Below are 23,692 nucleotides of genomic sequence, written 5' to 3'. Positions count from 1 at the left end.
CTTTAATATAGTCTCTTAAAAATACATGCATTGCTACATTTTTCATTACCCTTAATTTTTTCATCAATCACGTTAATTTATACAGGGGACACTTAATAATAGCTAATTAACACTTATGACTTTTTAAATTAAAAGACCTTTGGAGAGATTACTGCTGATTGCGAAAAGGATTTTGTTCCTCCCATTAAAAAAAGACGGAAAGTGAGACCGAAGATGTGGCTCGGGCATATGAGGGGAACTTCTCTCTTGCTTCACCGATCACACAACAAATGAAAACAGCAAAGGCCTGCACAAAGGTAATAGTGCTATTAGCCTCCACTCCTGAAAGGTGCCATTATTTTAACTGATTATTAAGCAGCATATGTATTATTCAGAGTGACCTTTAAATAGCTGAAAATTAAATTATAATTTACTGGAGAGATATCTAAAACCATGTAGCTATTATTACCATAAAAAGGACCATGAGCTTGTACAATCTTCTGAAAATATATTTTTATTATTACCAAATGTAGTTAAGAGAGAAAAAACATTGAATTCTGAGGGATTTGAGGGATCTGAAGTAAGAGGGATTTCATGGATATAAATATTTTTGAATAAAACCCCTGTTCTTACAGTGAGAACTTGCTCATGTTTAATTTTTTGACTGTATTCACTTTTATACGTATCAGGGAACTGTTCTGATTCACACCACTTTCCTTCTCTAGTAACATCAGTAAGATTACTTCCTTTAAAAAAAAAAAAAGCATATATCATCATTCAATATATGTAGTAAACAGTTCCCACATTCTCTAAATCTTTATGATTTGACCACATTGCTTTACTTTCAAGCAGCAGCGAGAGCTTGTTGGTTTTGTTGTTGTTCTTATTGTCATTGTTATTATTGTTATTATTGTTGTTGTGATGATGATGATGATGATCATGATGACGATGATGATAATGATGATGTCTCACCATTAGATGCCTCCAAATCCTGACAGACCCCATGGAAATATTCAGCATCTGTAACATCTATTAGGTCTTACATCAGTCTGCTGATGACGGGGGGAATCCAGTTTAGGAAGACTATATTCCACACCATTAAAGAAATCTCTAATCACCTCCTCTGGATGTGGCACCACTACAGCTGCCTGAGGGCCCAAGGAAAGGCTGACTAACATGCCCAGTGCTTCCTCCTACATTCACCCAAGGCCGTGATGCTTCTTCTCTCTAAGAATGAGAATATATGGCTGCCTGTAGCAAACAGTGTTTATGGGTATGTTTTCTAGATAATATGAAGGCAGGTTCACACAGTTTGAAAAGACTGATATCATTCCTGTATAAGAGTCTCCAAACCATTCCCTCTGTTCTTAGGTATAAAGCAAAGTGCCACCTCGGAAGCAGCATTTTGTAGTCCATATCTCATATTAATCACCGTGCTTCACATGGCTTGGTTATCACAAATTAAAATGGTACAGGATAGTTTTCTGCTACAAATCAGACTCAATAAAAATCAAATCCACAACCATATGGATGTGAAGGATTAAAAAAATCTAAATGTATTAATGAAGTTGATTGAGCATAACAGTTTCTGCTTAATAACCTTCTATGAATTGTTTTGGGTCTCTTGGGTATCATTTCAGCAGATAAATACAACTGCACAATACCATATACTATCAGAGATTTCTAAGTCTACCTGTAGGGTCAGCCTGTGGCATTGACAAGTTGGCAGGAACAATCAAGAAAATAAAAATTGCACCCACCCTAGATATACATGCCTCACTCCACAAAATTAGTAGAATAGTGATTTTTTTTAATTGGAAATGTGAGAACAACTGTGTTTCAAACTGAAATTGCTTTTACACTTAGGCTATATCTACTTTTACTTTGAAATGAGTGCATTGTTTCCACAGGAGACCCATTTTCTTGGAAAAGCACAGGGGAATTGATGAAAATCAAAATCATCTCTGGTTTCAAAATTCTTAGATTAAACTATAGAAAAAGTTTAAATATTCAATATTGAGTCTTAAAATAATTTTCATTGCATTCTATTAAAACATAGCATATTCTGTAACAAAAATTCTAAAAATAAAAGTGATACATAAAGATTAATTTCTTTTTCATTATCAGAACAATCTTCATCACAATCTGTAGGACTATCTGTGGGCTTAAACCAAAAATACAGATGGGGCTAATATTATCTCTAATTTTCGTAGATCACGTAGCCTTTAAAATTCAATTTGTCTGGCTCATAAAAAAGAAAGACCTGAAACAAGCAGTGATATATTTTACTGATGAAACACAATATATAATTGTATATATATATATATGATATATATATATATAAGATACAGATTCTGAGAGAACATTCTGAGAGAATGGATAGATACAACTTTTTAAATAAATTAGATTTTTAATTAATTATTTACTCATTTAGAATAGAAGGGTTGACTCTAAAAGCACAATGAGCTGGAATTATCTCAAGATACTCAAACAATATTCAAAAACAAACAAACAAAGAAAAAACAAAGAAAGAACATCAAAACTGTAGAATAACCAATATTGCAGAATAGTTTACGTTGTCTCTGAAGTCCACGGATCTCAGCCTGCACATGGTGGTCATTTTTCTACCACAGGACTAATTGTTCTTCCAGATGGCTGGAACCAACATCATGTTGATCAAAGAAGCAAAATTATGTTTTCAGAAAATAAGATGTTGATCTTTGCAATAATGTGAACAAATAGTCATAATGAAACAGCACATTCTATTGTATCAGAGCCATAGAGGTCAAATAGAGTAAATTTGCAGTGAAAGGATGATGGATAATGTCGTAGGTTTTTGTAAAACATTTCTTTTTCTATTGGCCCCAGAGGAGTTTGGATGAGGCTAATCACACTGGCTGTGAAATTCACTGCTGACCTGGAACAACTAAGAGTAGTACTTTGAAGCCTTTTGTGAGGCATCTTTTCTGTGACTCTTAACTTTTGCTGTTCATTTCTCTGGCAGCTCCAAACTGGAGAAAGCAGCTGGCCAACAGGGGTGCCAGTTCTTCTGGAGAATGCCTGCTTGTTTTGCTTGCCCCTTCAGTTAAGATTTTCTGCATTAACAAAATACCGAGCCACTGAACCACATATGGGAAAACTGGCATCAGATGTCAAGACAGTCTTAGAGCTGAGGCAGCAGGAGCTAGCAGCAGTGTTGTCAGAGGTAACATTTGCTAGCATGGCTGTATGGTGGGACTTGTAGTGAGGGCATTTGCTCAGCTCTCATCAGAGGAAGCAGGACAGGAACCAAAGCAGTACAAGAGAAGAAACTTGCAGCTCACTTAAAGAGTGAGTTGCAAGTCAGTGCAATGACTTTCAAACTGCTTAACATCCTTGGAGCAGGATTCACATATAAATGATGTCATTCAAGTGTATTTGCCATAAAGCTTTGCCAGTAACCACCTCAGCGTTATCCATTTTGATATCACCCCATGCTGTGACAACACATATGAACAAAGAGAGTTTTACTGTGTTCTACTGAGTAGAACAAAAATAATTGTAAGTAAGAATAAAAAGCAAATACTGGTCATTATATATTGGCAACTTGGTAATGGCCAACATAGTTATAATCAACATCCCTCATGTTAGAATTTCATGCTGCAAGTGCCTTCATAGCTTTAAATAAAAATGCCGTGGTACAGTGTGTTGAATTACCAAATATCCGAATAATGATAATTTAAAAGGAACTTGAAAAAGCCAAGCTTTACAGTTTTTAAAATAGTTTACAATTATTTTTGATTGAACCAAGACAGTTTTAAATCTTTTTCTTTAATCCATGTTTATAGAAAGTTACTGATTTTTCCCACCCTACCAGTAGATGATCATTTTAACATAATTTTCAGTAGCTGTACCAGTGATTCATACTTTACTCTCTCCAAAGATCTCAAATATTAAACAGATTGTAGCAGAAGAAATCCTGATCCTGCAAAAAGCAATAGGTGCTGGAGCCATCATCCCTAAAGATCAGGAGGGGAGACAAATGTTTAAACCCTTGATTTTCTTTTATCAGAAAGGTAATAACAATATCTCACATAACTTGTGACAACAAGAATGCAAGGGAGGGTAGAATTCATGAGAAGTGGTAGTTTGCTCTCAAATACAGGAGGGATTTTTTCCTGTAGTATTTTTATAAGTAAACAGTGGTTTACCAGCTAGTTCATCTCTCTACTTACTTATCTAACAATTTTAAATCATTACCCACTGTGTTACATATAAAAACAACAGAAATAGTGAAGGCCCTGGTAGATTTCCTTAAATCTTTGGCAAATCTTCCTTTTTTGGTTCTTTCTGGGAAGTGTGGGGGAGTTTAAGGTTCAGAGTGGGTAGGCAGTTAAGGTTCAGGGGCTTAATCTACATGTTTGACTCAAACTGGAGTTTCCCTGAAGATTTCACTGTTTTTCCTGGAGAACTTAACGTTTGTCTGATCCCTTTAGAATCCACTCAGTTGAAGATATTCCCAGCACTTATGTGCTACTTCTAGGATTTTGTGAGCTTCCTTGTCGCAAAGGAGCACTGCTGTCATGGCAGTGCATAAATCAGAACTGGAACTTTGGTGTAAATGGGGCTGAATCCAGTAATTGCTTTAAAAGTCTTTGCGATTCACATTGAATCAGAACAGAAGAGAAGCAGTTAGAGCAGTTCAAAGAACATACCACGCTTTGATGTTGCCAGGGATGGATGTATTATTGCTTGAGGTTGTAAGAGCAAAGCTTTACATGGACATTGGACATTAGATGGGAGCCAGTGGAGGGATATGATCACTGTCCTGCAGTGCTCACAGCAGACTGAACCCTGAAAATTCACCGCTATGTTCTCTGCCATCTCCAGCCCATTCACACTTTCAATGGGCAGCTCCGATGAGTCTCAGTTACTCGAGTATTTGCCAGTGGCTAAATCCTCAGCCAGGGGGAAGGGAGATAATTTCCTTTTCAGTTTTAGGGTGAAGGAAAGTTCCTCAGGAAGCTGATGCTATTTTCTTCTCCATGCTTAATGAGCCTTAGAAAACACCAGCATTTTCTTGATATACAGAAGTTGTTTGTCTTTGGCATGTGGGGACACAATCCCTGGCCACATCTTTGAGTGTTGCCTGAGCTCAACCACAGCCAGCTTCTTCATCCTGGAGCTAGCTCCTTGAAATTTGACATGTAATAAATGCTGGGCTTGGATATTGCTAGCAGTTTGTCTGAGGGAAAATGGAGAACAGTCAATTTACTAGGGTGTGTGGCTGCTGGTGTGGTTAAATGGGCTCCTGAGCTTAACAGACACTGTAGCTTGCTAGATATCCCAAATTATGGAGGTTTATATCACACAACAAACCTCGGTGTCCCACAGGAAAACTGTATGGGGCATAGGTCCTATTACACAGTTGCTTTTCTGGATAGTTGGCAGCCTGGTTTGCAGTGTGTCAGGGTAACAGGCACTGCAGGAGTCTAACTGAGGAGGCACACCTGAGGTAGTCTCTCTGAACGTGCATCAATTTTCTATCTGGAACTGTCAAAAATCTCCATTCAGCACTGTGCATAAGGCCTCCAAAATCTTTTATGACAGCTTTGGTCATGGAAAGATCCTTCAGGGTGTAGGCCAGCAACTGGACTCAGACTTCAGTCTGAAACTCCGGTGTGTCTGACATTTGTAGTCCAGCTCTGTGAATTGAGAAAACAAGTCTACTGCCTTTATAGGGTGAAGTTAATTCATTGTACTGCTTACAAGCTCACATACATATGAGGACGAAATCAGATTCATCTTGCAGGGTGTACAGAAATAATTTTATAATAGATGCATAGTATGGAAAAAATAGGCAACATAATAAGAAGAATAAAATCAATAATAATAATAGTAATTAACAATTCCTTTCCCTTTTCCAGAACAGGCAAGGAAGAGTTAAAACAGTTTGCACCAATTATTGACTACAAGATCTGCAAATGATTGCATAAAATTTCCAAAATATGCCTGCAAGCTTCTATTATTGATGTTGTGCCCCGGGACATGCACATATGGATTTAATTGTCTAAAGTGTTTTATTAATTAAATTGCTATGATTTACCTCTCCCATGTTAGCATTTACAGTTTATGAAACAGCTCGTAATTAGGAAATGACTATACTGATGTTGCTTGTTTACTTTGCAAGCAATACATAATAGTGCCACATTCCTCTTTTAAACCCACCCTCCCAGGCTACCTTTTTTCTAGCCCGATTAATAGGCAACTGCTGCTGGTGCGTTAAATTGCTTTTTGGATATGTGTAGGGGAGAAGATAACTGCTAGGGTTACTGCACAGCAGCATCCTTTTTCCTAGAACAGAAACTTCATCCAGAGCTCACTGAAATTAACAGACATCTTACCCACGTCAGTGTGTTTTGGGTCTGTCTCAACAAGCCAAAATGAGGATTTCTGGAAAAAGGAAAGGGAAAGGGAAAGGGAAAGGGAAAGGGAAAGGGAAAGGGAAAGGGAAAGGGAAAGGGAAAAGGAAAGGGAAAGGGAAAGGGAAAGGGAAAGGGAAAGGGAAAGGGAAAGGGAAAGGGAAAGGGAAAGGGAAAGGGAAAGGGAAAGGGAAAGGGAAAGGGAAAGGGAAAGGGAAAGGGAAAGGGAAAGGGAACAAACACAAGTCACCAGAATTATGCAAAGAAAAGAAGAACATATGTGGGAAGAGAATCAGGACTTAAGATGTTTGCATGGCAACTGGCATTGTCTTCTGAAAAAATGAGTTCACCCTTTCCTACAAAACAAAATCTTGGCCAGCTTTAGACTTCGTTTTGCTAGTGGTTAGTAGATGGTATTTACTAGACAGTAGAAGATAAAACAGTGTTTGGCCTGTCTAATACAATGGGCATTAGCAGCCCTGAACTGTTTTCATGGCTTTGTTAAAACATAAAGTTGTCTTACAAATGATTCCTACCCCTGTGCCTCACTGAGCATTTGGTGTGTGGCAAGTTATATTTCCAAGAGGCAAATTAATCATGGATCTCTATGTGTAAAAGTTATTTGGGGAGAAATCATTAAATGGGATTTACCGACACTGTTGCATTGACTTTGATTGTATTTGATGCACGAGTGAGACCATGTCCATCTGCAGTCTGACTGATAAGTTGGTTTCTTTCTCCTTCTTTGCTGTCTGTGTATTAGGAACAGAAAGTTACTGTCATGTAGCAATGCACTGTAAGATAGCTAAAACCAGATAAGAAGGTCGGACTCCAGAGCCTTATTTCATACTTTTAAACATCTCTTTAGTTTTTCAAAATGTTCTTCAAAGCAATTCTGCTTAGTACTATGAGACCTGCTAGGCAGACAACATATTTGAAAAACAGATCCTTTCTGCAGGTGCAAGAATATGACCATCTGAGAACACTGAACAAAACATTACTGTCACAACTCACAGAGGTCCTTACATGTAGCTACCACTACCCTTTGGAGGAATCCCTATTTTCCTGTGGACCACAGTGGGAGTCTACAAAGGTTTAGTACCTGCCAGGCCAACTTCAATGCTTGCGAATAGCTCACCATCCTCCCTACCCACATGCAGAACTAGAGACAACCACTCAGCCATGGGAATCATTTTGAGGTCAGCAGCAGTGGCTAGTGTTGTGCTCATCTATTCCAGCCTGTTTGGTGCAATGCCATCATGGGCAGTGATACGGGCAGAGTGCTCCCACAGCAGGACTTGCTGCAAGCACAGGCAAGGAGGCAGCTGCCTAGGATGGCTGGCTGCCAGGGGCAGCAAAACAACCCAAGGATGGTGGGTTAATTTCTTTACCAAATGAAGCTTGCTGATACTGCTTCTGCTGTTGTCATTTGAGAGCTTAGAGGATTAAGGACCAGGTGGGGAGGGGGACGGTTGGCAGCTATCAATCCTTCCTGCAGACTGAAGCTCCCATCCCTCCCATTTCCCCTGGGGCAGCAAGAGCAAAAAGCATGCTTCCGCTGTGCTCTCTAACACCAAAGTATCATCTCTTCTATTTCCCATTCCTATGGCTCAGCTTTCATTCCCAGATAGGCAAATTTGCCTTCCCCGCAGCTGGGAAGCTTTGTGTGGACTATGCCTAAACTATGCCACTGGCTGCGCTCTTTCTGAATTCTAGTGCACAAAGTCACTTTCCTTGACATCATGTGCACGCTTCAGGCATCCCACACCTTCACAAGGTGATTTCATCTGGATTCCAATTAGAAGCCTGTGAAGAAATGTATTTGTTGCTCTGCTCTTTTCATCGTAAATATTATGACTTTGGTTTGCCAATGAAATATTGAAGCTGGTATCTGTACAACTAAAATACCAATTATACTGTTTTTCAGTTTCATTTTGTCCTTCACTCCTTTATAAACTCCTTCACTATACCTAATATAAGCAAGAACAGTCAGAAGAAAATATAGTCAGGAGAAAAAAAAAAAAAAGAAAAGATAGGGAGAGAAAAGCATGAAATCATGAAATCCTCAAAGATAGATAGCATCTAACATTTATAGGACACAGAAAACCACTTAGTACCCGCACTTGGTACAATGCTCAGCTCCATGAGGGCAACAGCAGTGTATCTGCTCTAGTAACAGTTTTGCCTCTCCATAATATTAATTGATTGAATTTCAAATGGCAACATCAGTGTCAGCATGCTGTCTTCAAATCCCTGCCATGATTTTCAGTGTGTGTACAGAGTGTTTCCTACTGGAAAGCACCTGGAGCAGAAGGTGGACAGCCTCTAGCTGGTGCAGAGCTCTGTGTAATTGCTATGCTCGGCAGCTGTAAGTCCTGGAGTGGTTTCCCCCAGTGGAACAACTAACCTTTGCTCCTGCATTCATCACAGACAATGTAATGGGCAGCTTCTGCTGATTTGGGGTAATGTCCCTGTGCACTCCCAAGACCTGATGCAGTTGTTGGCTTCTAAACTAAAAAAAGACATAGGAAAACTAATGAAGTATATATAAAGAGAAGACAGCTTCTAAAGGCATGCATAAAAATCTTGCCACCAAACGACGTTCTTCAAGAATAAATTGTAACTTCCTAACTGAGGCCTTGATCCAAGGCCCAAGAGAGTTGGGGAGAATGCTTTGTGCTGACTTCTTCTGGCTGTGGGTCAAGTCCTTAGAGCAAAATTTTCTTTTCTCATCATAACTTAGAGCAGTGACACAGAGAATCCCTGATTAAAAAATGAAAATATACAAATAAAACAATAAATACCTTAAATTGCACTTTGAAAGAAATAAGGACTGTGAGTTTTTCCTATTCTTTTTTTCCATCTTAAAAAACAAAACAAACAAACAAAAAAACTAACAACATTCAAAACTGTGAAGTAATGCACATCACCGTGATCACAAGTTTAAGAGTCCATCTGTTGATAGGCAGGCCCAGCTTGTCAGAAATGCCTTCTTGCACAGAAGGCCCAAATGAAGTGGCCGGGGCCTTGAGAAGGATCCTCAGGTGACATCTAGTGCTGCAGTTCTCTGGTGGTGTTAGGGCAGCACGTGCCAGCCCTGCCCCTCCTAAGGCTTCTGGAGGCACTCCACACATCACTTGGAGCTCATTTCTAAGTCAGCAAAAACTGAGCATTACAGGTGCCTTTTTGTGAGCCTTCACTTGCAAATTTGGCCCCACAGACCTCTCTGCTGAGTAGCCCCAGATGAATACTATTCTGACAGCAAGATTAAAAGTGGAAACCACACTTAGCACCCATGTAAAGATAAATTTATGTCATTTTCCTCTCCAATTTTATCTCTTGCGACAGTATTAATCGTCCCCAAGTGACATATTTTTACGATGGCCTTTTCTTTATTAAGTGCAGAGCAAAACCTGTATTTCTCCAGAGCACTGAGGGACCACTGGTGTGAATTTGTCATTAACATGCTAAAGAGTTCTGCTGCATGAGCAGTGTGACCTGTTCGTTTGTATGTTAATAGAACTCGTGTCTAGAAAGATTTGAAGGCGGTCTTCTGGCAGACACACAGTGCTCATTAGGACAAAGAAAAGGCCTCCTGTGAAATAATAATAATAATTAATACTTTTCCACTTCTGTAGTGCCTTTCATTCAAACAACTCCAAGCATCCCGCAAATTAGGCATCACAGCAGTTCTGGGAAGTGGCAACTTCCCAACTACTGATCTGCCTCAGGATCTCATGGGGTGGAGATGGGGAAGGAGAGAGATTTGTCCCAGACTTCCCGTGGAGTCAAGCGGGAGAGCTGTGAAGAGCACCTGGAGTCCTGATGCACATGCCCCTGTAGCCTGACAGTAAGGTGGCACTGCTGCGTACAGTGCAAAGAAGCAGAGTGGTTATAGAGGGTCAAGAAAAAAATTTCTTAACACCAAAAAAATGTATCAGTTATTATGTTTCACTCTGGATTCCTGAAATGAGCTTCTATATAAATGTAGAAATGAAAGTGGCCTGGTTTTCGGTGATACTGAGCATATGTGGCTAAACCTCAGCCTAATTCTGGGCATTTTGATGTGAATGCAGATATCGGACTGAAAGTTGCTGGATTTCAAACAGTTGGCTGTATAGAGTCACAGGAAATAGAAACTGTGCTCCTGGCTCTTATTTGGTGTACAGCTGATGTGTGTGACATTTGTATTGCGGTGAAGGTGTAACATATTTGTATTAGGACATCTCATAGGACCGTGTCACATTGCAAAGACATACTTCTGGCAGAGAGACAGACTGATGAGAGGAGCTGGAAAACGCTGGAAGCTAGAGGCCGTGGCTAGTAACTTATTTCTGTAGGAGACATTTCCTGTCATATACGGAATCACAGAATCATCTAGGTTGGAAGAGACCTCCAAGATCACCAAGCCTAACCTCTGACCTAACACTAACAAGTCCTCCACTAAACCATATCACTAAGTTCAACATCTAAACGTCTTTTAAAGACCTCCAGGGATGGTGACTCAACCACTTCCCTGGGCAGCCCATTCCAGTGCCTAACAACCCTTTCAGTAAAGAAGTTCTTCCTAATATCCAACCTAAACCTCCCCTGGTGCAACTTTAGCCCATTCCCCCTCGTCCTGTCACCAGGCATGTGGGAGAATAGACCAACACCCACCTCGCTACAACCTCCTTTAAGGTACCTGTAGAATGCAATAAGGTCACCCCTGAGCCTCCTCTTTTCCAGACTGAACAATCCCAGCTCCCTCAGCCGCTCCTCATAAGACTTGTTCTCCAGACCCCTGACAAGCTTTCTTGCCCTTCTCTGGACTTGCTTGAGCACCTTGATGTCCTTCTTACAGCGAGGGGCCCAAAACTGAACACAGTACTCAAGGTGTGGCCTCTCCAGAGTCGAGTACAGGGGGACAATTACTTCCGTAGCCCTGCTGGCCACACTGTTTGTTATGCAAGCCAGCATGCTGTTGGCCTTCTTGGCCACCTGAGCACACTGCTGGCTCATATTCAGCTGACTATCAACCAATACTCCCAGGTCCTTCTCTGCCAGGCAGCTCTTTAACCACTCATCTACCAGTCTGTAGCGCTGCTTGGGGTTGTTGTGCCCCAGGTGCAGGACCTGGCACTTGGCCTTGTTGAACTTCATACAGTTGGCCTCAGCCCATCGCTCCAGCCTATCCAGATCCTCCTGCAGAGCCTTCCTACCCTCGAACAGATCGACACATGCACCTAACTTGGTGTCATCTGCAAACTTACTGAGGGTGCACTCAATCCCCTCATCCAGATCACTGATAAAGACGTTAAAGAGAACTGGCCCCAGTACTGAGCCCTGGGGGACTCCACTAGTGACCGGCCTCCAACTGGATTTGACTCCATTCACCACGACTCTTTGGGCCCAGCTACCCAGCCAGTTTCTAACCCAACGAAGCGTACGGCAGTCCAAGCCACGAGCAGCCAGTTTCTCGAGGAGAATGTTGTGGGGAACTGTGTCAAAAGCCTTACTGAAGTCAAGGTAAACCACATCCACAGCCTTTCCCTCATCCACCAAGCGCGTCACTTGGTCATAGAAGGAGATCAGGTTCATCAAGCAGGACCTGCCTTTCATAAACCCATGCTGACTGGGCCTGATTGCCTGCTTGCCCTGCAAGTGCTGTGTGATGACACTCAAGATAATCTACTCCATGAGCTTCCCTGGCACTGAGGTCAAACTAACAGGCCTATAGTTTCCCGGGTCTACCTTCTGGCCCTTCTTGTAGATGGACGTCACATTTGCTAGCCACCAGTCAACTGGGACCTCCCCCAATAGCCAGGACTGCTGATAAATGATGGAAAGCAGCTTGGCCAGCTCTTCCACCAGTTCTCACAGTACCCTTGGGTGGATCCCATCCGGCCCCATCGACTTGCATACGTCTAAGTGCTGTAGTAGGTCGCCAACCATTTCCTCATGGATTTTGAGGGCCACATCCTGCTCCCCATCCCCTTCCACCAGCTCAGGGTACTGGGTATCTAGAGAACAACTGGTCTTGCTGCTAAAGACTGAGGCAAAGAAGGCATTAAACACCTCAGCCTTTTCCTCGTCTCTTGTCACTAAGTTTCTCCCCGCATCCAGTAAAGGACGGAGATTCTCCTTAGTCCTCCTTTTCATGTTAATGTATTTATAAAAACATTTTCTGTTATCCTTCTGATCACTCATGCCTTTCCTGTGATTCCTACTCCTAGCGGAGTTGAGAGGTGCAGAAGGAATTGAGAGGTTGAGAAGGAGCAGCTTGAGAGGTGTCACTTGAGGGTAGGAGTGATAAAGGCCTACAGAAGTACTCAGAGGCTTTCCTCACACTCACTGAGGAACATAAGTCCTTCTGTCAGCACAGACTTGTACCTATAGGGGGTGATAGGAACATCTGTCCCATCAAGCTTAACCTCTGCAGGGTGGAAATGGATACATAAGCATACTCCTATCAGCTCTATCAAACACTTTTGAAATAAACTCAAAAGGCTTACTGGACAGAATGGACAATGTTGTGTCTTTTATCATCTAGGTAGTATTATGGGGAAGGAATAGGAGGAAAGAAAAATAATTGCTTTTTCTGACTAGATTCAGATGCAAAAATGTCCCCCTGTCCCCCCCTCTGCACCCACGCGCACACACATGCACACACAACCACCGGGAAATCTGTGAATTGCACATTCCTAGCTCAGTACTTGTAGACAGCTTTTCATATCATGTGAACAGGGCAAATGGGCTGAATTAAATTTATTAGGTCAGGGCAAGATAACAAAGTCCACAATGGGCTGAATTAAATTTATTAGGTCAGGGCAAGATAACAAAGTCCACCTTGTAGTGTTGCTCTGTCCTCAGGTTTGAAGATTTTGCAGATCAAGATGCCCTTAATTCCACTTGTCAGTCATTTGTATGAACTGACAAATAGGGAAAAGTAGTTGCATATGCAGAGTAGAAACAGTTACGTCTTTAAACAGAGGGACAGTATGTGGCTCGTCTCTATACCAGTGTTTATCTATGCACTTCATGTTGTATTTGCAATGGATGTTGAGCAGACCATGAAGCAAATAGTGTCTTTGCCCTGAAGAGCATCTAATCTAAGGAGCAAGGAGAAACGTCATATATATAATTACTTTGCCATAGGAATGAGACTGCTTCATCTGGCAAATTACAAGAGTACATATTTGAAGGAATAATTTATTGGAAGAAAGTAACTTGCTTTACTGAAATAACAGCAAGTACCTGGAAAGAGATAGACTAAAAAAAATTAAAAGTGATTTCATAGGCAAGAATCAGAAAAGACCTGGAACACGCACCAAGCATTTTCTCATTGTATTCAGATGAAGCCAGAAGCTGGCACATACAGAAGATGCTGTAACTGTTAAGTTATGATTGGACTAGATGATCATGGAGGTCTTTGCCAACCTTAAGGATTCTACAGTTCTATGAAGATATGGTTTATTTGTTTCTTTAGATTCAGTTGGAAAGAAAATAAGCATCTAAAACTGCTGCATACTCTCTCATCCAAATCAAAATTTAGACAGGCTATGCAGAAATTCTTCCTGTTTTCTTCAAGGATTCCCCTTCCCCCTCCCCCCCCCCACCTCCTCCCCCCTTTTTTTTTGCGAAGGATTAAGGTTGTCTGCCACTCAAGAATATACCAAATGATATCATTTATCCAGCAAAGCAAATGTCAGACAAAGCCCAGAAATATCAGTTGTTAAATTATCAGTGAGTCTAATAACAGTTTTTTGTTTGATTTTTTGTTTAATGCTAAAAGAAAATAAGAAAGCAGAAGAATTGAAAGAACATTGGGCAAATTCCACTTGGTTCCCTTTATGGTTCAAGCAATGGTTTGGAGTTTCCTTGAGTTCATGGTAGCAAAATAAAACAAATCATACTCTTGCCATGTGGATTGGAAACCATGTCTAGCAACAGAGGAAAAGCAGAATGGCAGAGACTCAAAAAAGAACTGGGAGAAAACACAATATTTTGGAGCAGGCTTTGTATAAATGAAGGTATTTTGGGGCATCTTTACTTATGCCCATGTTCATGTGATACAGAGTTCATTCAGACTAAGGCCCTCAGCTAATTCACTTGCTGTCACATCATAGCTTTAGACAATTTAGACAGCTTTAGACAATTGCAATCCTGAATATTTTAAATATATAGTGTGCATAACTGATAGTGTCATGCCAAAATCAGCAATACACTGCTGATTTCAGTAACCCAGTTTAGAAGAGGAGGATCAGTTAAAGAAAAGTTAGCATTAGCTCGCAAAAGCACTTATGACCTGTTTCCAAAGGGCAATGACAGAGCACTGATGTGGTTTAACCCGGTTGGCAGCTAAACACCACACAGCTGTGGTGGATCTCTGGGATGGGGGAGAGAAACGGGAAAGTTAAGCCTGTGAGTTGAGATAAAGACAGTTTATTAAGACAGGAAAATAATAATAATAATAACGATAATAGTACTACTGCTACTAATGTGTATTAAACAAGTGATGCACAGTGCAATTGCTCACCACCTGCTGACCGATGCCCAGCCTATCCCCGAGCAGCCAGCCCCCCACCCCGGCCAGCCACCCCTATATATTGTTTAGCATGACGTCAGATGGTATGGAATACCCCTTTGGCCAGTTTGGGTCAGCTGTCCTGGGTCTGTCCCCTCCCAGCTCCTGCTGCACCCCTAGCCTGCCCGCTGGCAGGACAGAGCGAGAAGCTGAAAAGTCCTTGGCTTAGTGTAAGCACTGCTCTGCAACAATTAAAACATCAGCATGTTATCAGCACTCTTCTCATCCTAAATGCAAAACATAGCACCCTACCAGCTACTAGGAGGAAAATTAACTCTGTCCTAACTGAATCTAGGACATGCACTTTGGTAAAAGAATTAATATGACTTAGATTAGGGTTTAAAGTGGCTCTGGAAATTATCTGTCATCTAGAAGTAAGAGAGCTGATATCTGTCTTAGTAAAGTTGTGAGATGTACATTTTTTTGTAGGTTCTATCATTGGGTATTTACTTTTTTTCCTGAGAATCAAATACATTTTAAAATACATTATTAAATATCAATTAAGCAGCCAGGTTCTCATTTAGTTTAAAAGGAAAACCTGCAAACCCCTGTCTGTTGTGTGCTCCAGGCTCAGGGGGCTATGCAGGAGCACAGCTAGTGGAAAAGAGAAGGAAGAAACAGAGGATGCTTAACATTCAGACTTTGTCCACAGCTGATAATTTATTGGAACTCATCTGTAACAAGGCCTGGCACTGATTTATAAGTTGATTTGAAAAATAAATAAAAGTGATAGAAACCTGCATTCGGTTTTAATGATAGACTGTTGCAGCGTGAAAAGTAAGGATATGAAACATTGCAAGGAAATTAGATATTATGCCCTGAAGACAACTGCAGCTACCAGCCCATTAATTGTTAGATATTTATTATTAAAAATTTCTTTTCATGAGTGACTGCAGAATATTTGTGCTCTTAAAGTTGTTGAGTTCTGACATGAATGGAGTGTATGAAGCTCATTTTTTTTCTCATCTTTTCTCTGTGTGTGTATGTGTTTGTGGAGCTGACAAGGTAGCTGACCCCCAAATGTGATGAATCTTTACTGCACAATTACAAACACTCAAGTGCTGCCTCTGAATTAATACTGAATAGGATAATGAATGCTGGGAAGTTTGTTTCTGCTCTGAATCTCAATAGCAAGGGGCCTGTGGGTGCCCTTAAACGGCTCTCTCTAGAAGCACAGAGGACCCGACTGTTCTCAGTGAAATGAACAGCATCTCCAAGGGGCTCTGAGGGTTCGCATCCATAGCCTACCATTGCGTGGGTGCTCCCAGAATGCCACTGATCACTTGCCAGGTGCTGCAGAAAGGAGGAGACAGGTAGCTAGAAAACAAACAAAAACCAGCCATGTGTATCAGCCAAACCTAAAGGAAGGTACGTAAAGTATTAAAGTATTTTAACAAGTGCTCTAAAGCTCTTGGCAAACTGAAGCATTTTATCATGTCTTAAAAATACAGAGGACATTTGATCAAATAAATTCTAAACAGAATTTAGTTTCAGAACAGAAAACAGTTCACAGAAACGCAAGACCACCTAATACGTTCTCCTACTTCTCCATCCTTGTATTACAGAACAACCAGCATTGTTGATCTTTTAAGGAAGCAATACCTGAGAGAGAGAGTATGCATCTGACTGATGCATATGAGGCATGGCACAGGGAGCTGAGTGCCTGCGTGCTGATTGCCACACTGCTGGCTGAGCATGCGTGCTGACCCACCTGTATATATACAGACAATAATTTGCCCTTTCTTTTAAAAGCATTTTGAGATCAACTACTGCAAATGGGAGACAGACAGGGAGAGCAAAACAGAATGTTTTATTATTACATAGTTATGTTTCAGTAGTACCTACAGTTAAGAGACGTTAAAAAATACATGAGGAATGGTCCCTACCTCAATTGGCCTGTGATCTACCTCTCTCTCATTCTGCTATGAATTATTAAGAGCAGTAATAGCAATTAAGTGGGATAATAATGTGGTTACAGAAACTTTTTGGAGGAAGATCACATTTTAAACATTTGATACTCAGAATGTCTGAGGCAAGCATTATGATCCTGGGCTTGTATGGCATTCTGAACTTAACAGGGAACTCTTACTCTACTACAGGGAAAACAATGTGTGCATCCTTGTTCCTCTTTCCCTTCCAAATTATATAAGGCAGTTCATCCCCATTTCTCCATCCTCCTTTCACTTGGAAAACCACCTCTCTAAAGAAACATGCACTATACAAGTGAGGTTTTCAAAAACTGAGCAGGGATGCTTTCAGCCCATAGTAAAAAGTACCTGGTACTTCGTCTTTGTGGTGTGAACATTTTTCTCTGTAATGACATATCATCTACAGTCTACCTAAGAGTTATTTCCTCCTGTTTCTAATGAAGATAAAATCTGGGAGGCCACATTTCATTTACAGAACATGGGTTTAGAAAGGAGGAACATTTTACGCAGTGCAAAGACGACAGGCAGCTATTAAAGAAGATTCACAGTTGTAGGCAAATATACTAATGGTGGGGTTAGCTCTTGAAATGAGAATTTATAACATGCCTTAACCTAATCCCTCATTAAGATAATTTATTCCCACCCTCAAGGTTTCACATCACAGCTCACATTAGGCAAATAATTAGTAACAAACAATTCATTTGATCAATTTCAACTCTTCTTTTTTAATGAATTGTCAGCCCACACAGTACAATTTTCTCAAATATATTTATTATTCAACATTATTTGCCAATTTTTGTTACAAATTTGTAGTCTGTTGTTTATTCAGGAGGAGGTGGGTGCTAGACAGGGCATTGTGAGTGGATGCAGAAGTCACATGGCATAACCCTGTTCTCTGTCTGGGAAGTGGGATATAGAGATGAATTTTGTGAATACTCAGGTTTTCAAAATTTGAACTAAATAAAGTTGAGTGCACATACATTTTAATCCATAACTCACATATGACGATGGCAGTTCTGTGCTTTGCAGTCACATTGTTTTAAAGACTCACAGCTCCTTTTTATAGCGAGCTGGGAAAAGGATCTACTTCTATTTTGCTGCTGTTTTGCGATAGCATCCTGCCATAGAGAAGGCTGCAAACCTTTGTGCTAGTTAAGATAGCCTTAGGAAGTTACTGCATAGGAAATGTTTCCTGAATGAATCTCCAGCAAGCGTCCAATGCTTACGGAAGCACTGACTAAGCTCTTTGCCCAGCTGCCCTTCTGCCACTGTGGAGAAACCTGTGGTAGCCTACTTCGTAAACGTGGCATCTAGAGGACTGACAGTCTGTGAAATGAATTGGGGTCTCTGACACGGCTATATCTGGGCCACCACCACAGAAGCCCTGGAAGGTATTTTCAAACTACATTTTTCATGTGGTTTCAGCCAGAATGAGAGTTATCACACTAATGAAATTCTTGCATCCCTGTCAGCTGATGGGAATAAAGCCACACAATGCCATTTCCTAAAACAGCAGCATAAAGCCACTGACTGAATGCGTAGCCTATAAAAAAAAGAAAAATACAATGTATAATAAACAGTCATGGTATAAACGCACCAGACTGGGGAGTTGCAGGGCTGCATCAGATTCATCCCATACAGCATTCCTGTGCCAACGTTTCTCTCTTCTGTGCCTGTGGAGTTTTTTGTTGCTCTTCATGTGAGGACGACCGCCTGTTGATTGTGTTGGAAGCTAAAGGACTGATTCTGAAGATGTTGAAGGCCAGCTTCTTACTGCTAGGTTGTTTAAGGACCAGCGAGGCACAGTTAGGTGTGTGTGCCACCCTTTACAGTGGTAAGTAGGTGGTTTAAAGACTGTCACTAGACAGTACTGCAAAATTAGAAAATTCATTGAAGATTATGTTCCAAGACAATCAGGTAGCAAATGCAACTGAAGTGCTCAGCCTCACCTCAGCCTTACAGTGATAAAAAGCTGCAACTACTCAGCAACATAGAAGCATTTTAGCACCTGAAACTAAACACTTTATAAACAATGTAATACATTTTCCTGCAATGCTTTATCCTTCGCATGCCTGGATACAAAGCAAAAAAGCTGCATGGGGGATTTTTTGAGAGAGGGTGAAGTGTCAAACTATACTGTTTTGGCTGGGGACAGTTACAATTTCCCCGTAAAATTTATGTTCTGTGCATAACATTATCAAAACCCTAACTCAATTTTAATTTAGCTCACGAGTTTCCTTAGGATAAACTATTAGAAATCCGTTACATGAATGCCAGTTAAGAAACTCAAATGAAGTATTAGTACACAGTATTTCTAATGAAGACATCATTAAAAAAATAAAAAGACAACACATCCACATCACCCCTTACTTCAAAAATGGCTAAAGCAAAGAAAAACAAGTACATATTTTGACCATTTTTCCCCCTTTGCTTGCAGTTGAGGTACAGTTTTAGAGGACTTTTAGAGTGGCCAGCTCTCCAAAGCATGGCTTAACCTATTTCTCCACATTGAAAAGGCAGTTTAGACCTCCTGCTAAATCCCCATCCCAGTATAACTTTGGAGGAGAAACAAGTGTCATGAACAGATTCACTGCTATTGATGCTTCAGCTACAATACTGGGGAAGGATAAATAACAAAATTAAATGAAATCATTTGTAAAAGTGCTTATTCATTTTTATACCATAAAACTGGTAACATATGTTGCATCTTTTAGAGAAAACATACACACACAAGACTTAACTCTATTCTTTCTTTCACTTCTCTACTACTTGCTAGGAAAATGCCTAAGTAGACTGTTGTACAAAGTGGTGGGATACTGTCCCTCAAAATTTTGCTCCACATACTTCAACATAGCCTATAATTTAGTATCTCTGGCAAGATTACATCCTTCTCAAGAAAAGAAGAACTGAAATAGACTCCAGCAGCCAAGACGACTGGTCTGGTAACAAGACCACTGGATAAAATACTCCTGTTCACAGTACTCCTGCGAATCCAGTTCTTTATTTCTTTTGGCTTTTAGTGGTATCATTGACTAAAAAGATGTAATATGCCATCTTAGATCAAACACTTTTTTGTTATGCACAAATTGTTCTTCCTCAAGTTTTGTTTTCCTGAAGTAATCTGATGTTGCTGCCACCAAAATATTCCTTACACACTTACTCCAAGAAGTAAAGCTGCCCTCAGCTCAAGCCAAATGCTACAGAAGTATAGTTATTCCAGTTGACCTGTGGAGTTTGAGTTTAAATTGCTGTAACTCAGTCCCAGGAAGGAGTTCTATTTCAGTTCAGCAGATTTTAAGCTCAGCATTTTTAAAGCAAATGCTTTAAGAATTGTTACTTATTCTGGGTAAGAAGCAAGTTTCATGCATATTAAATGTACGAGGTCATAGTAGCACTCTGTCCTTCATTTAGAAGGGAAAGGTCTCTTAAATACTTCTACTTTAGGGAAGATGCTCTCTCTTCTCTCTGGGCAGAACAGAAGCACTAGCTTCTTTTCTGAGGTTTCTGTTCTCCTTGGAAATGTAAGTAGCACTTACAGTCTTATTGCACTGAAATAACAATAGCTCTGCAGTCTGTGCTGCTCATATGACAAAAGGCATTACAGTACATTGTGCAATGGACTACATTCAATAGAATTTGGATGAAGCTGTAGTTACTGCACATCTTGCAAACTAACAATAAAGTTTTTTATAGACAACCATAGAGAAACAGGGAGATGCATCTGAACAGAAGTTTATTAATCCCTTGTTTAAAAAAAATCTGTAGTGTCAGCTATAGACTTCTGAGTAACAAACCCAAGTAAATCACCTGATTTGCTTTTGGATACCAGCATTCCAGAGGCAAAGAGACTAAATTAGGTTAGAGTCATAACCATCAGTTATTCCATGCAGTCAAAATAAATCAACAATTGACTACACACATTGAGAGCTAGTCAGGATGTAGCTCATACATTAACCAAAATGAAATTACACCTGTTAGAAAAATGTGTTTTTATCACTAGAATAATAAGAAATATAAATCTGTGCTTAATAGGAAGAGCATGTTACTCCCTACAGCAATGTGCAGCTCACAGGCTACTAGAACTTGTGCTTTGGTAGTTGGATATTAATAGACTCTACAAGCAATGGCACTTGATATGATGTTTCTCCTTCATCTTTTCATGCAAAGAGAGCTCCAAGGTTATGAGACTACATGAGTATTCAAGGAAGTATGGCTGCATCTCTTTGCATGAAGAAATAGTACATATACCATTGGCTCAGAAGGATAACAAAAGAATAAGGAATAAGCCCATGAACACTCCATAGTGGCTCATTTGTCATGGTATAAAATAGTAGAAAAATTACTTGTATAAAACTAGTAACCAGGATACCAGGCTTTAAACTGATATTCTCCAGTTAGAATAGAGGAGAGAAAAAAAGAAAAGGGCAAGAGCAGATGCACAAATACAGAGATAAAACTATAAGCAATCTGGTGTAGGTTGCTCCCTGACAAAAAGGAACAGCACTCTTCTGAAGGACCACTTCCTCATGTAGCTATCTCAGCTTCTTCTGTTGCTGCCTTACAAAATCCATGGGCAGAAAAAAAAACAAAAAAAACCTTATTTTTGTGAGAAATAACAGAGGTAATGGATGCACTGCCATCCCTCCCTGCTGGGGCAATTTTGAAAGGATGATGTGTTATATACCATTCTATTTGCTGTTGTGATAAGCTTCAGACATGTACCATTATTTACTACACGAGGCTGAGAAAATAACACAGGTTAGCAATTCTATTGAAGAGAAGTTATAACAGAAATGAACAAATGGAAGAAGAGATGCAGAAAGCTACTTCCATGAGTCTCAGTAAGTGCACTAAACTGAGAGGATAAAGGCTAAACACTCAAAACTACTTACAAAAAAAACTGTCTTGCATAATAGTAATTTGGAAAAAAATACAATAAAAAAATTGAACTGAAGCTCCCTAATCTGTGCAAACAGAAGTTATCTATGCTTTTAAAAAAAATACATTTTATCACATAGTCATTACCAGAAAGAGAATAGTTAAACTCCATCCAGTCATAGCTCTGAAAGAAGAAATCTAGGACCCCAAAAAAGCCTCATACTAAAGCACGTACAGCTTCCTTCTTCAGTCACCTGCATGTGTACCAAACATGATTCACAAGCATGGCACAGCTACTCTCAACTCTGAAGGACTTGCAAAGATGATGACTGAGAGGAGCCATCCTATTTCCAAACACGAAATCTCAAAATGCCAAAAGTGAATGTTTCTGGTCAAAGTTTACGTTTGAGATGAATCTGTCTTCAAGGTGGATCTTCACAGACTGCGAGGGAAGCTTTGCACACATGGAGGCAGTACAGAGCACTCTTCTGTGGGGTTTGAATTTGGCATTTTCCAAGCAGGAGAGCAGTTAAGGCTCAAGAGGATTTAGAAATTTTTCTTAGATTACTTTGAAAAATCCTAGTCCTGATTCTTAGTGTCATTACTGAAGCCTGTGTTGTATCTGTTGCATTCAACATTATACAATGGAAAAATAGGATAGCCAAACATTAACACTCTTGCTGTCCAGTGCATCTGGATTTTCATTTCTCTCCTTCACTTTCTTTCCTCATCCTACCACAGTGGAGAAATATAGCCAGTAAAAGAAACTGCACTGCACCTTTCTGATACACAGCTATACCTCTGTTCTCCATATGAATTCAGCTCTCAAAAGAAAACTAACTATCCCAAGTACTGACATTTCTATTTAGAAACCAAACAGGTATCATATGTATACAGTCCATGCTTCAAATTGTTGGGGGAAAACGAGCTTTTATCTGGGAAAGTGTGAGAAGTATTGAAGTTGTCCTGCAATGCAAAAATTACCCAGTCTGACATTGTCAATTCATACTGCCTCTACCTATATGCCTTGGGATCCAAAAGCATGAGGCAATACATGGCCTCATATCAGGCAAGCATGCAATCCTGGCTGTTTAATCATGGGCTGCTTTAATCCCAGGAGAAATGGAGTTTGGAAACCAAGCTTGTATAGTCACACACGAGTCACTAAGTAAGGATAAGGAGTTCAGGGAAATTATGTGTGATTCATACCACAGATTAGCCACTTAACTCACTTCTTACCTATATAGCTATGTAGAATCTGTTTTCTTTTGTTAAAATCAAGGATGCTGATACTGCTTAACAGCAAGAATATGGTCTTCATTCAAAGAAGCCCAAGCCCTCTGTCAGATTTTAGCATCAATTGCATTGCACTGGATAGTGTAAACTGGGTATAGCACACCAACAGCTGTTAACCTGCACTGCTTATTAAGGGCAGTTTTTAGTCTATTTCTCACTAAAATGATTTTCCAGTACCAAAATTTGGAGAGTAGGCAAAATAAATAATCCTAACTTTAGGCTGGTGCAACAAAAGATTAAAGGCATGTTAAAGCCTAAAGAGCTTAAATACTGCGTAGTTGTTGCCTGAAGCCTATGTGAACTCTGCTTTATGCATTAAAGCCTTTCAGGGGCCCCAAATCCTCTTTGTAGAAATGTCTGTGATTGTCCAAATCTCGTGACGGCAAATATCTATCTTAAACTAAAACACCCACCAAGTTCAAAATAAATAGGTATACCTTTACCTGTATGCAAGAATAAGCAGATTTACAGGATTAAGCATGAGAATATTGACATAGCAGGCTACATCTAAAGACACAGTGAGCCACAGAGAAGCCATTTATCTTTCAACAGCACTGCTCGCCACTGGATGATATGGCTTTTCTCTCCTCAGTCACAGTAGTATGAGCCATGCCACCCCCTCAACTCTTCTGATAGGGTACTTT

The sequence above is a fragment of the Anser cygnoides genome, chromosome 2 (genome assembly GCF_040182565.1).
Source record: "Anser cygnoides isolate HZ-2024a breed goose chromosome 2, Taihu_goose_T2T_genome, whole genome shotgun sequence".
NCBI lineage: Eukaryota > Metazoa > Chordata > Aves > Anseriformes > Anatidae > Anser > Anser cygnoides.
The sequence above is the reverse complement of the archived record's forward strand: the minus strand, read 5'-3'. Positions refer to the sequence as shown.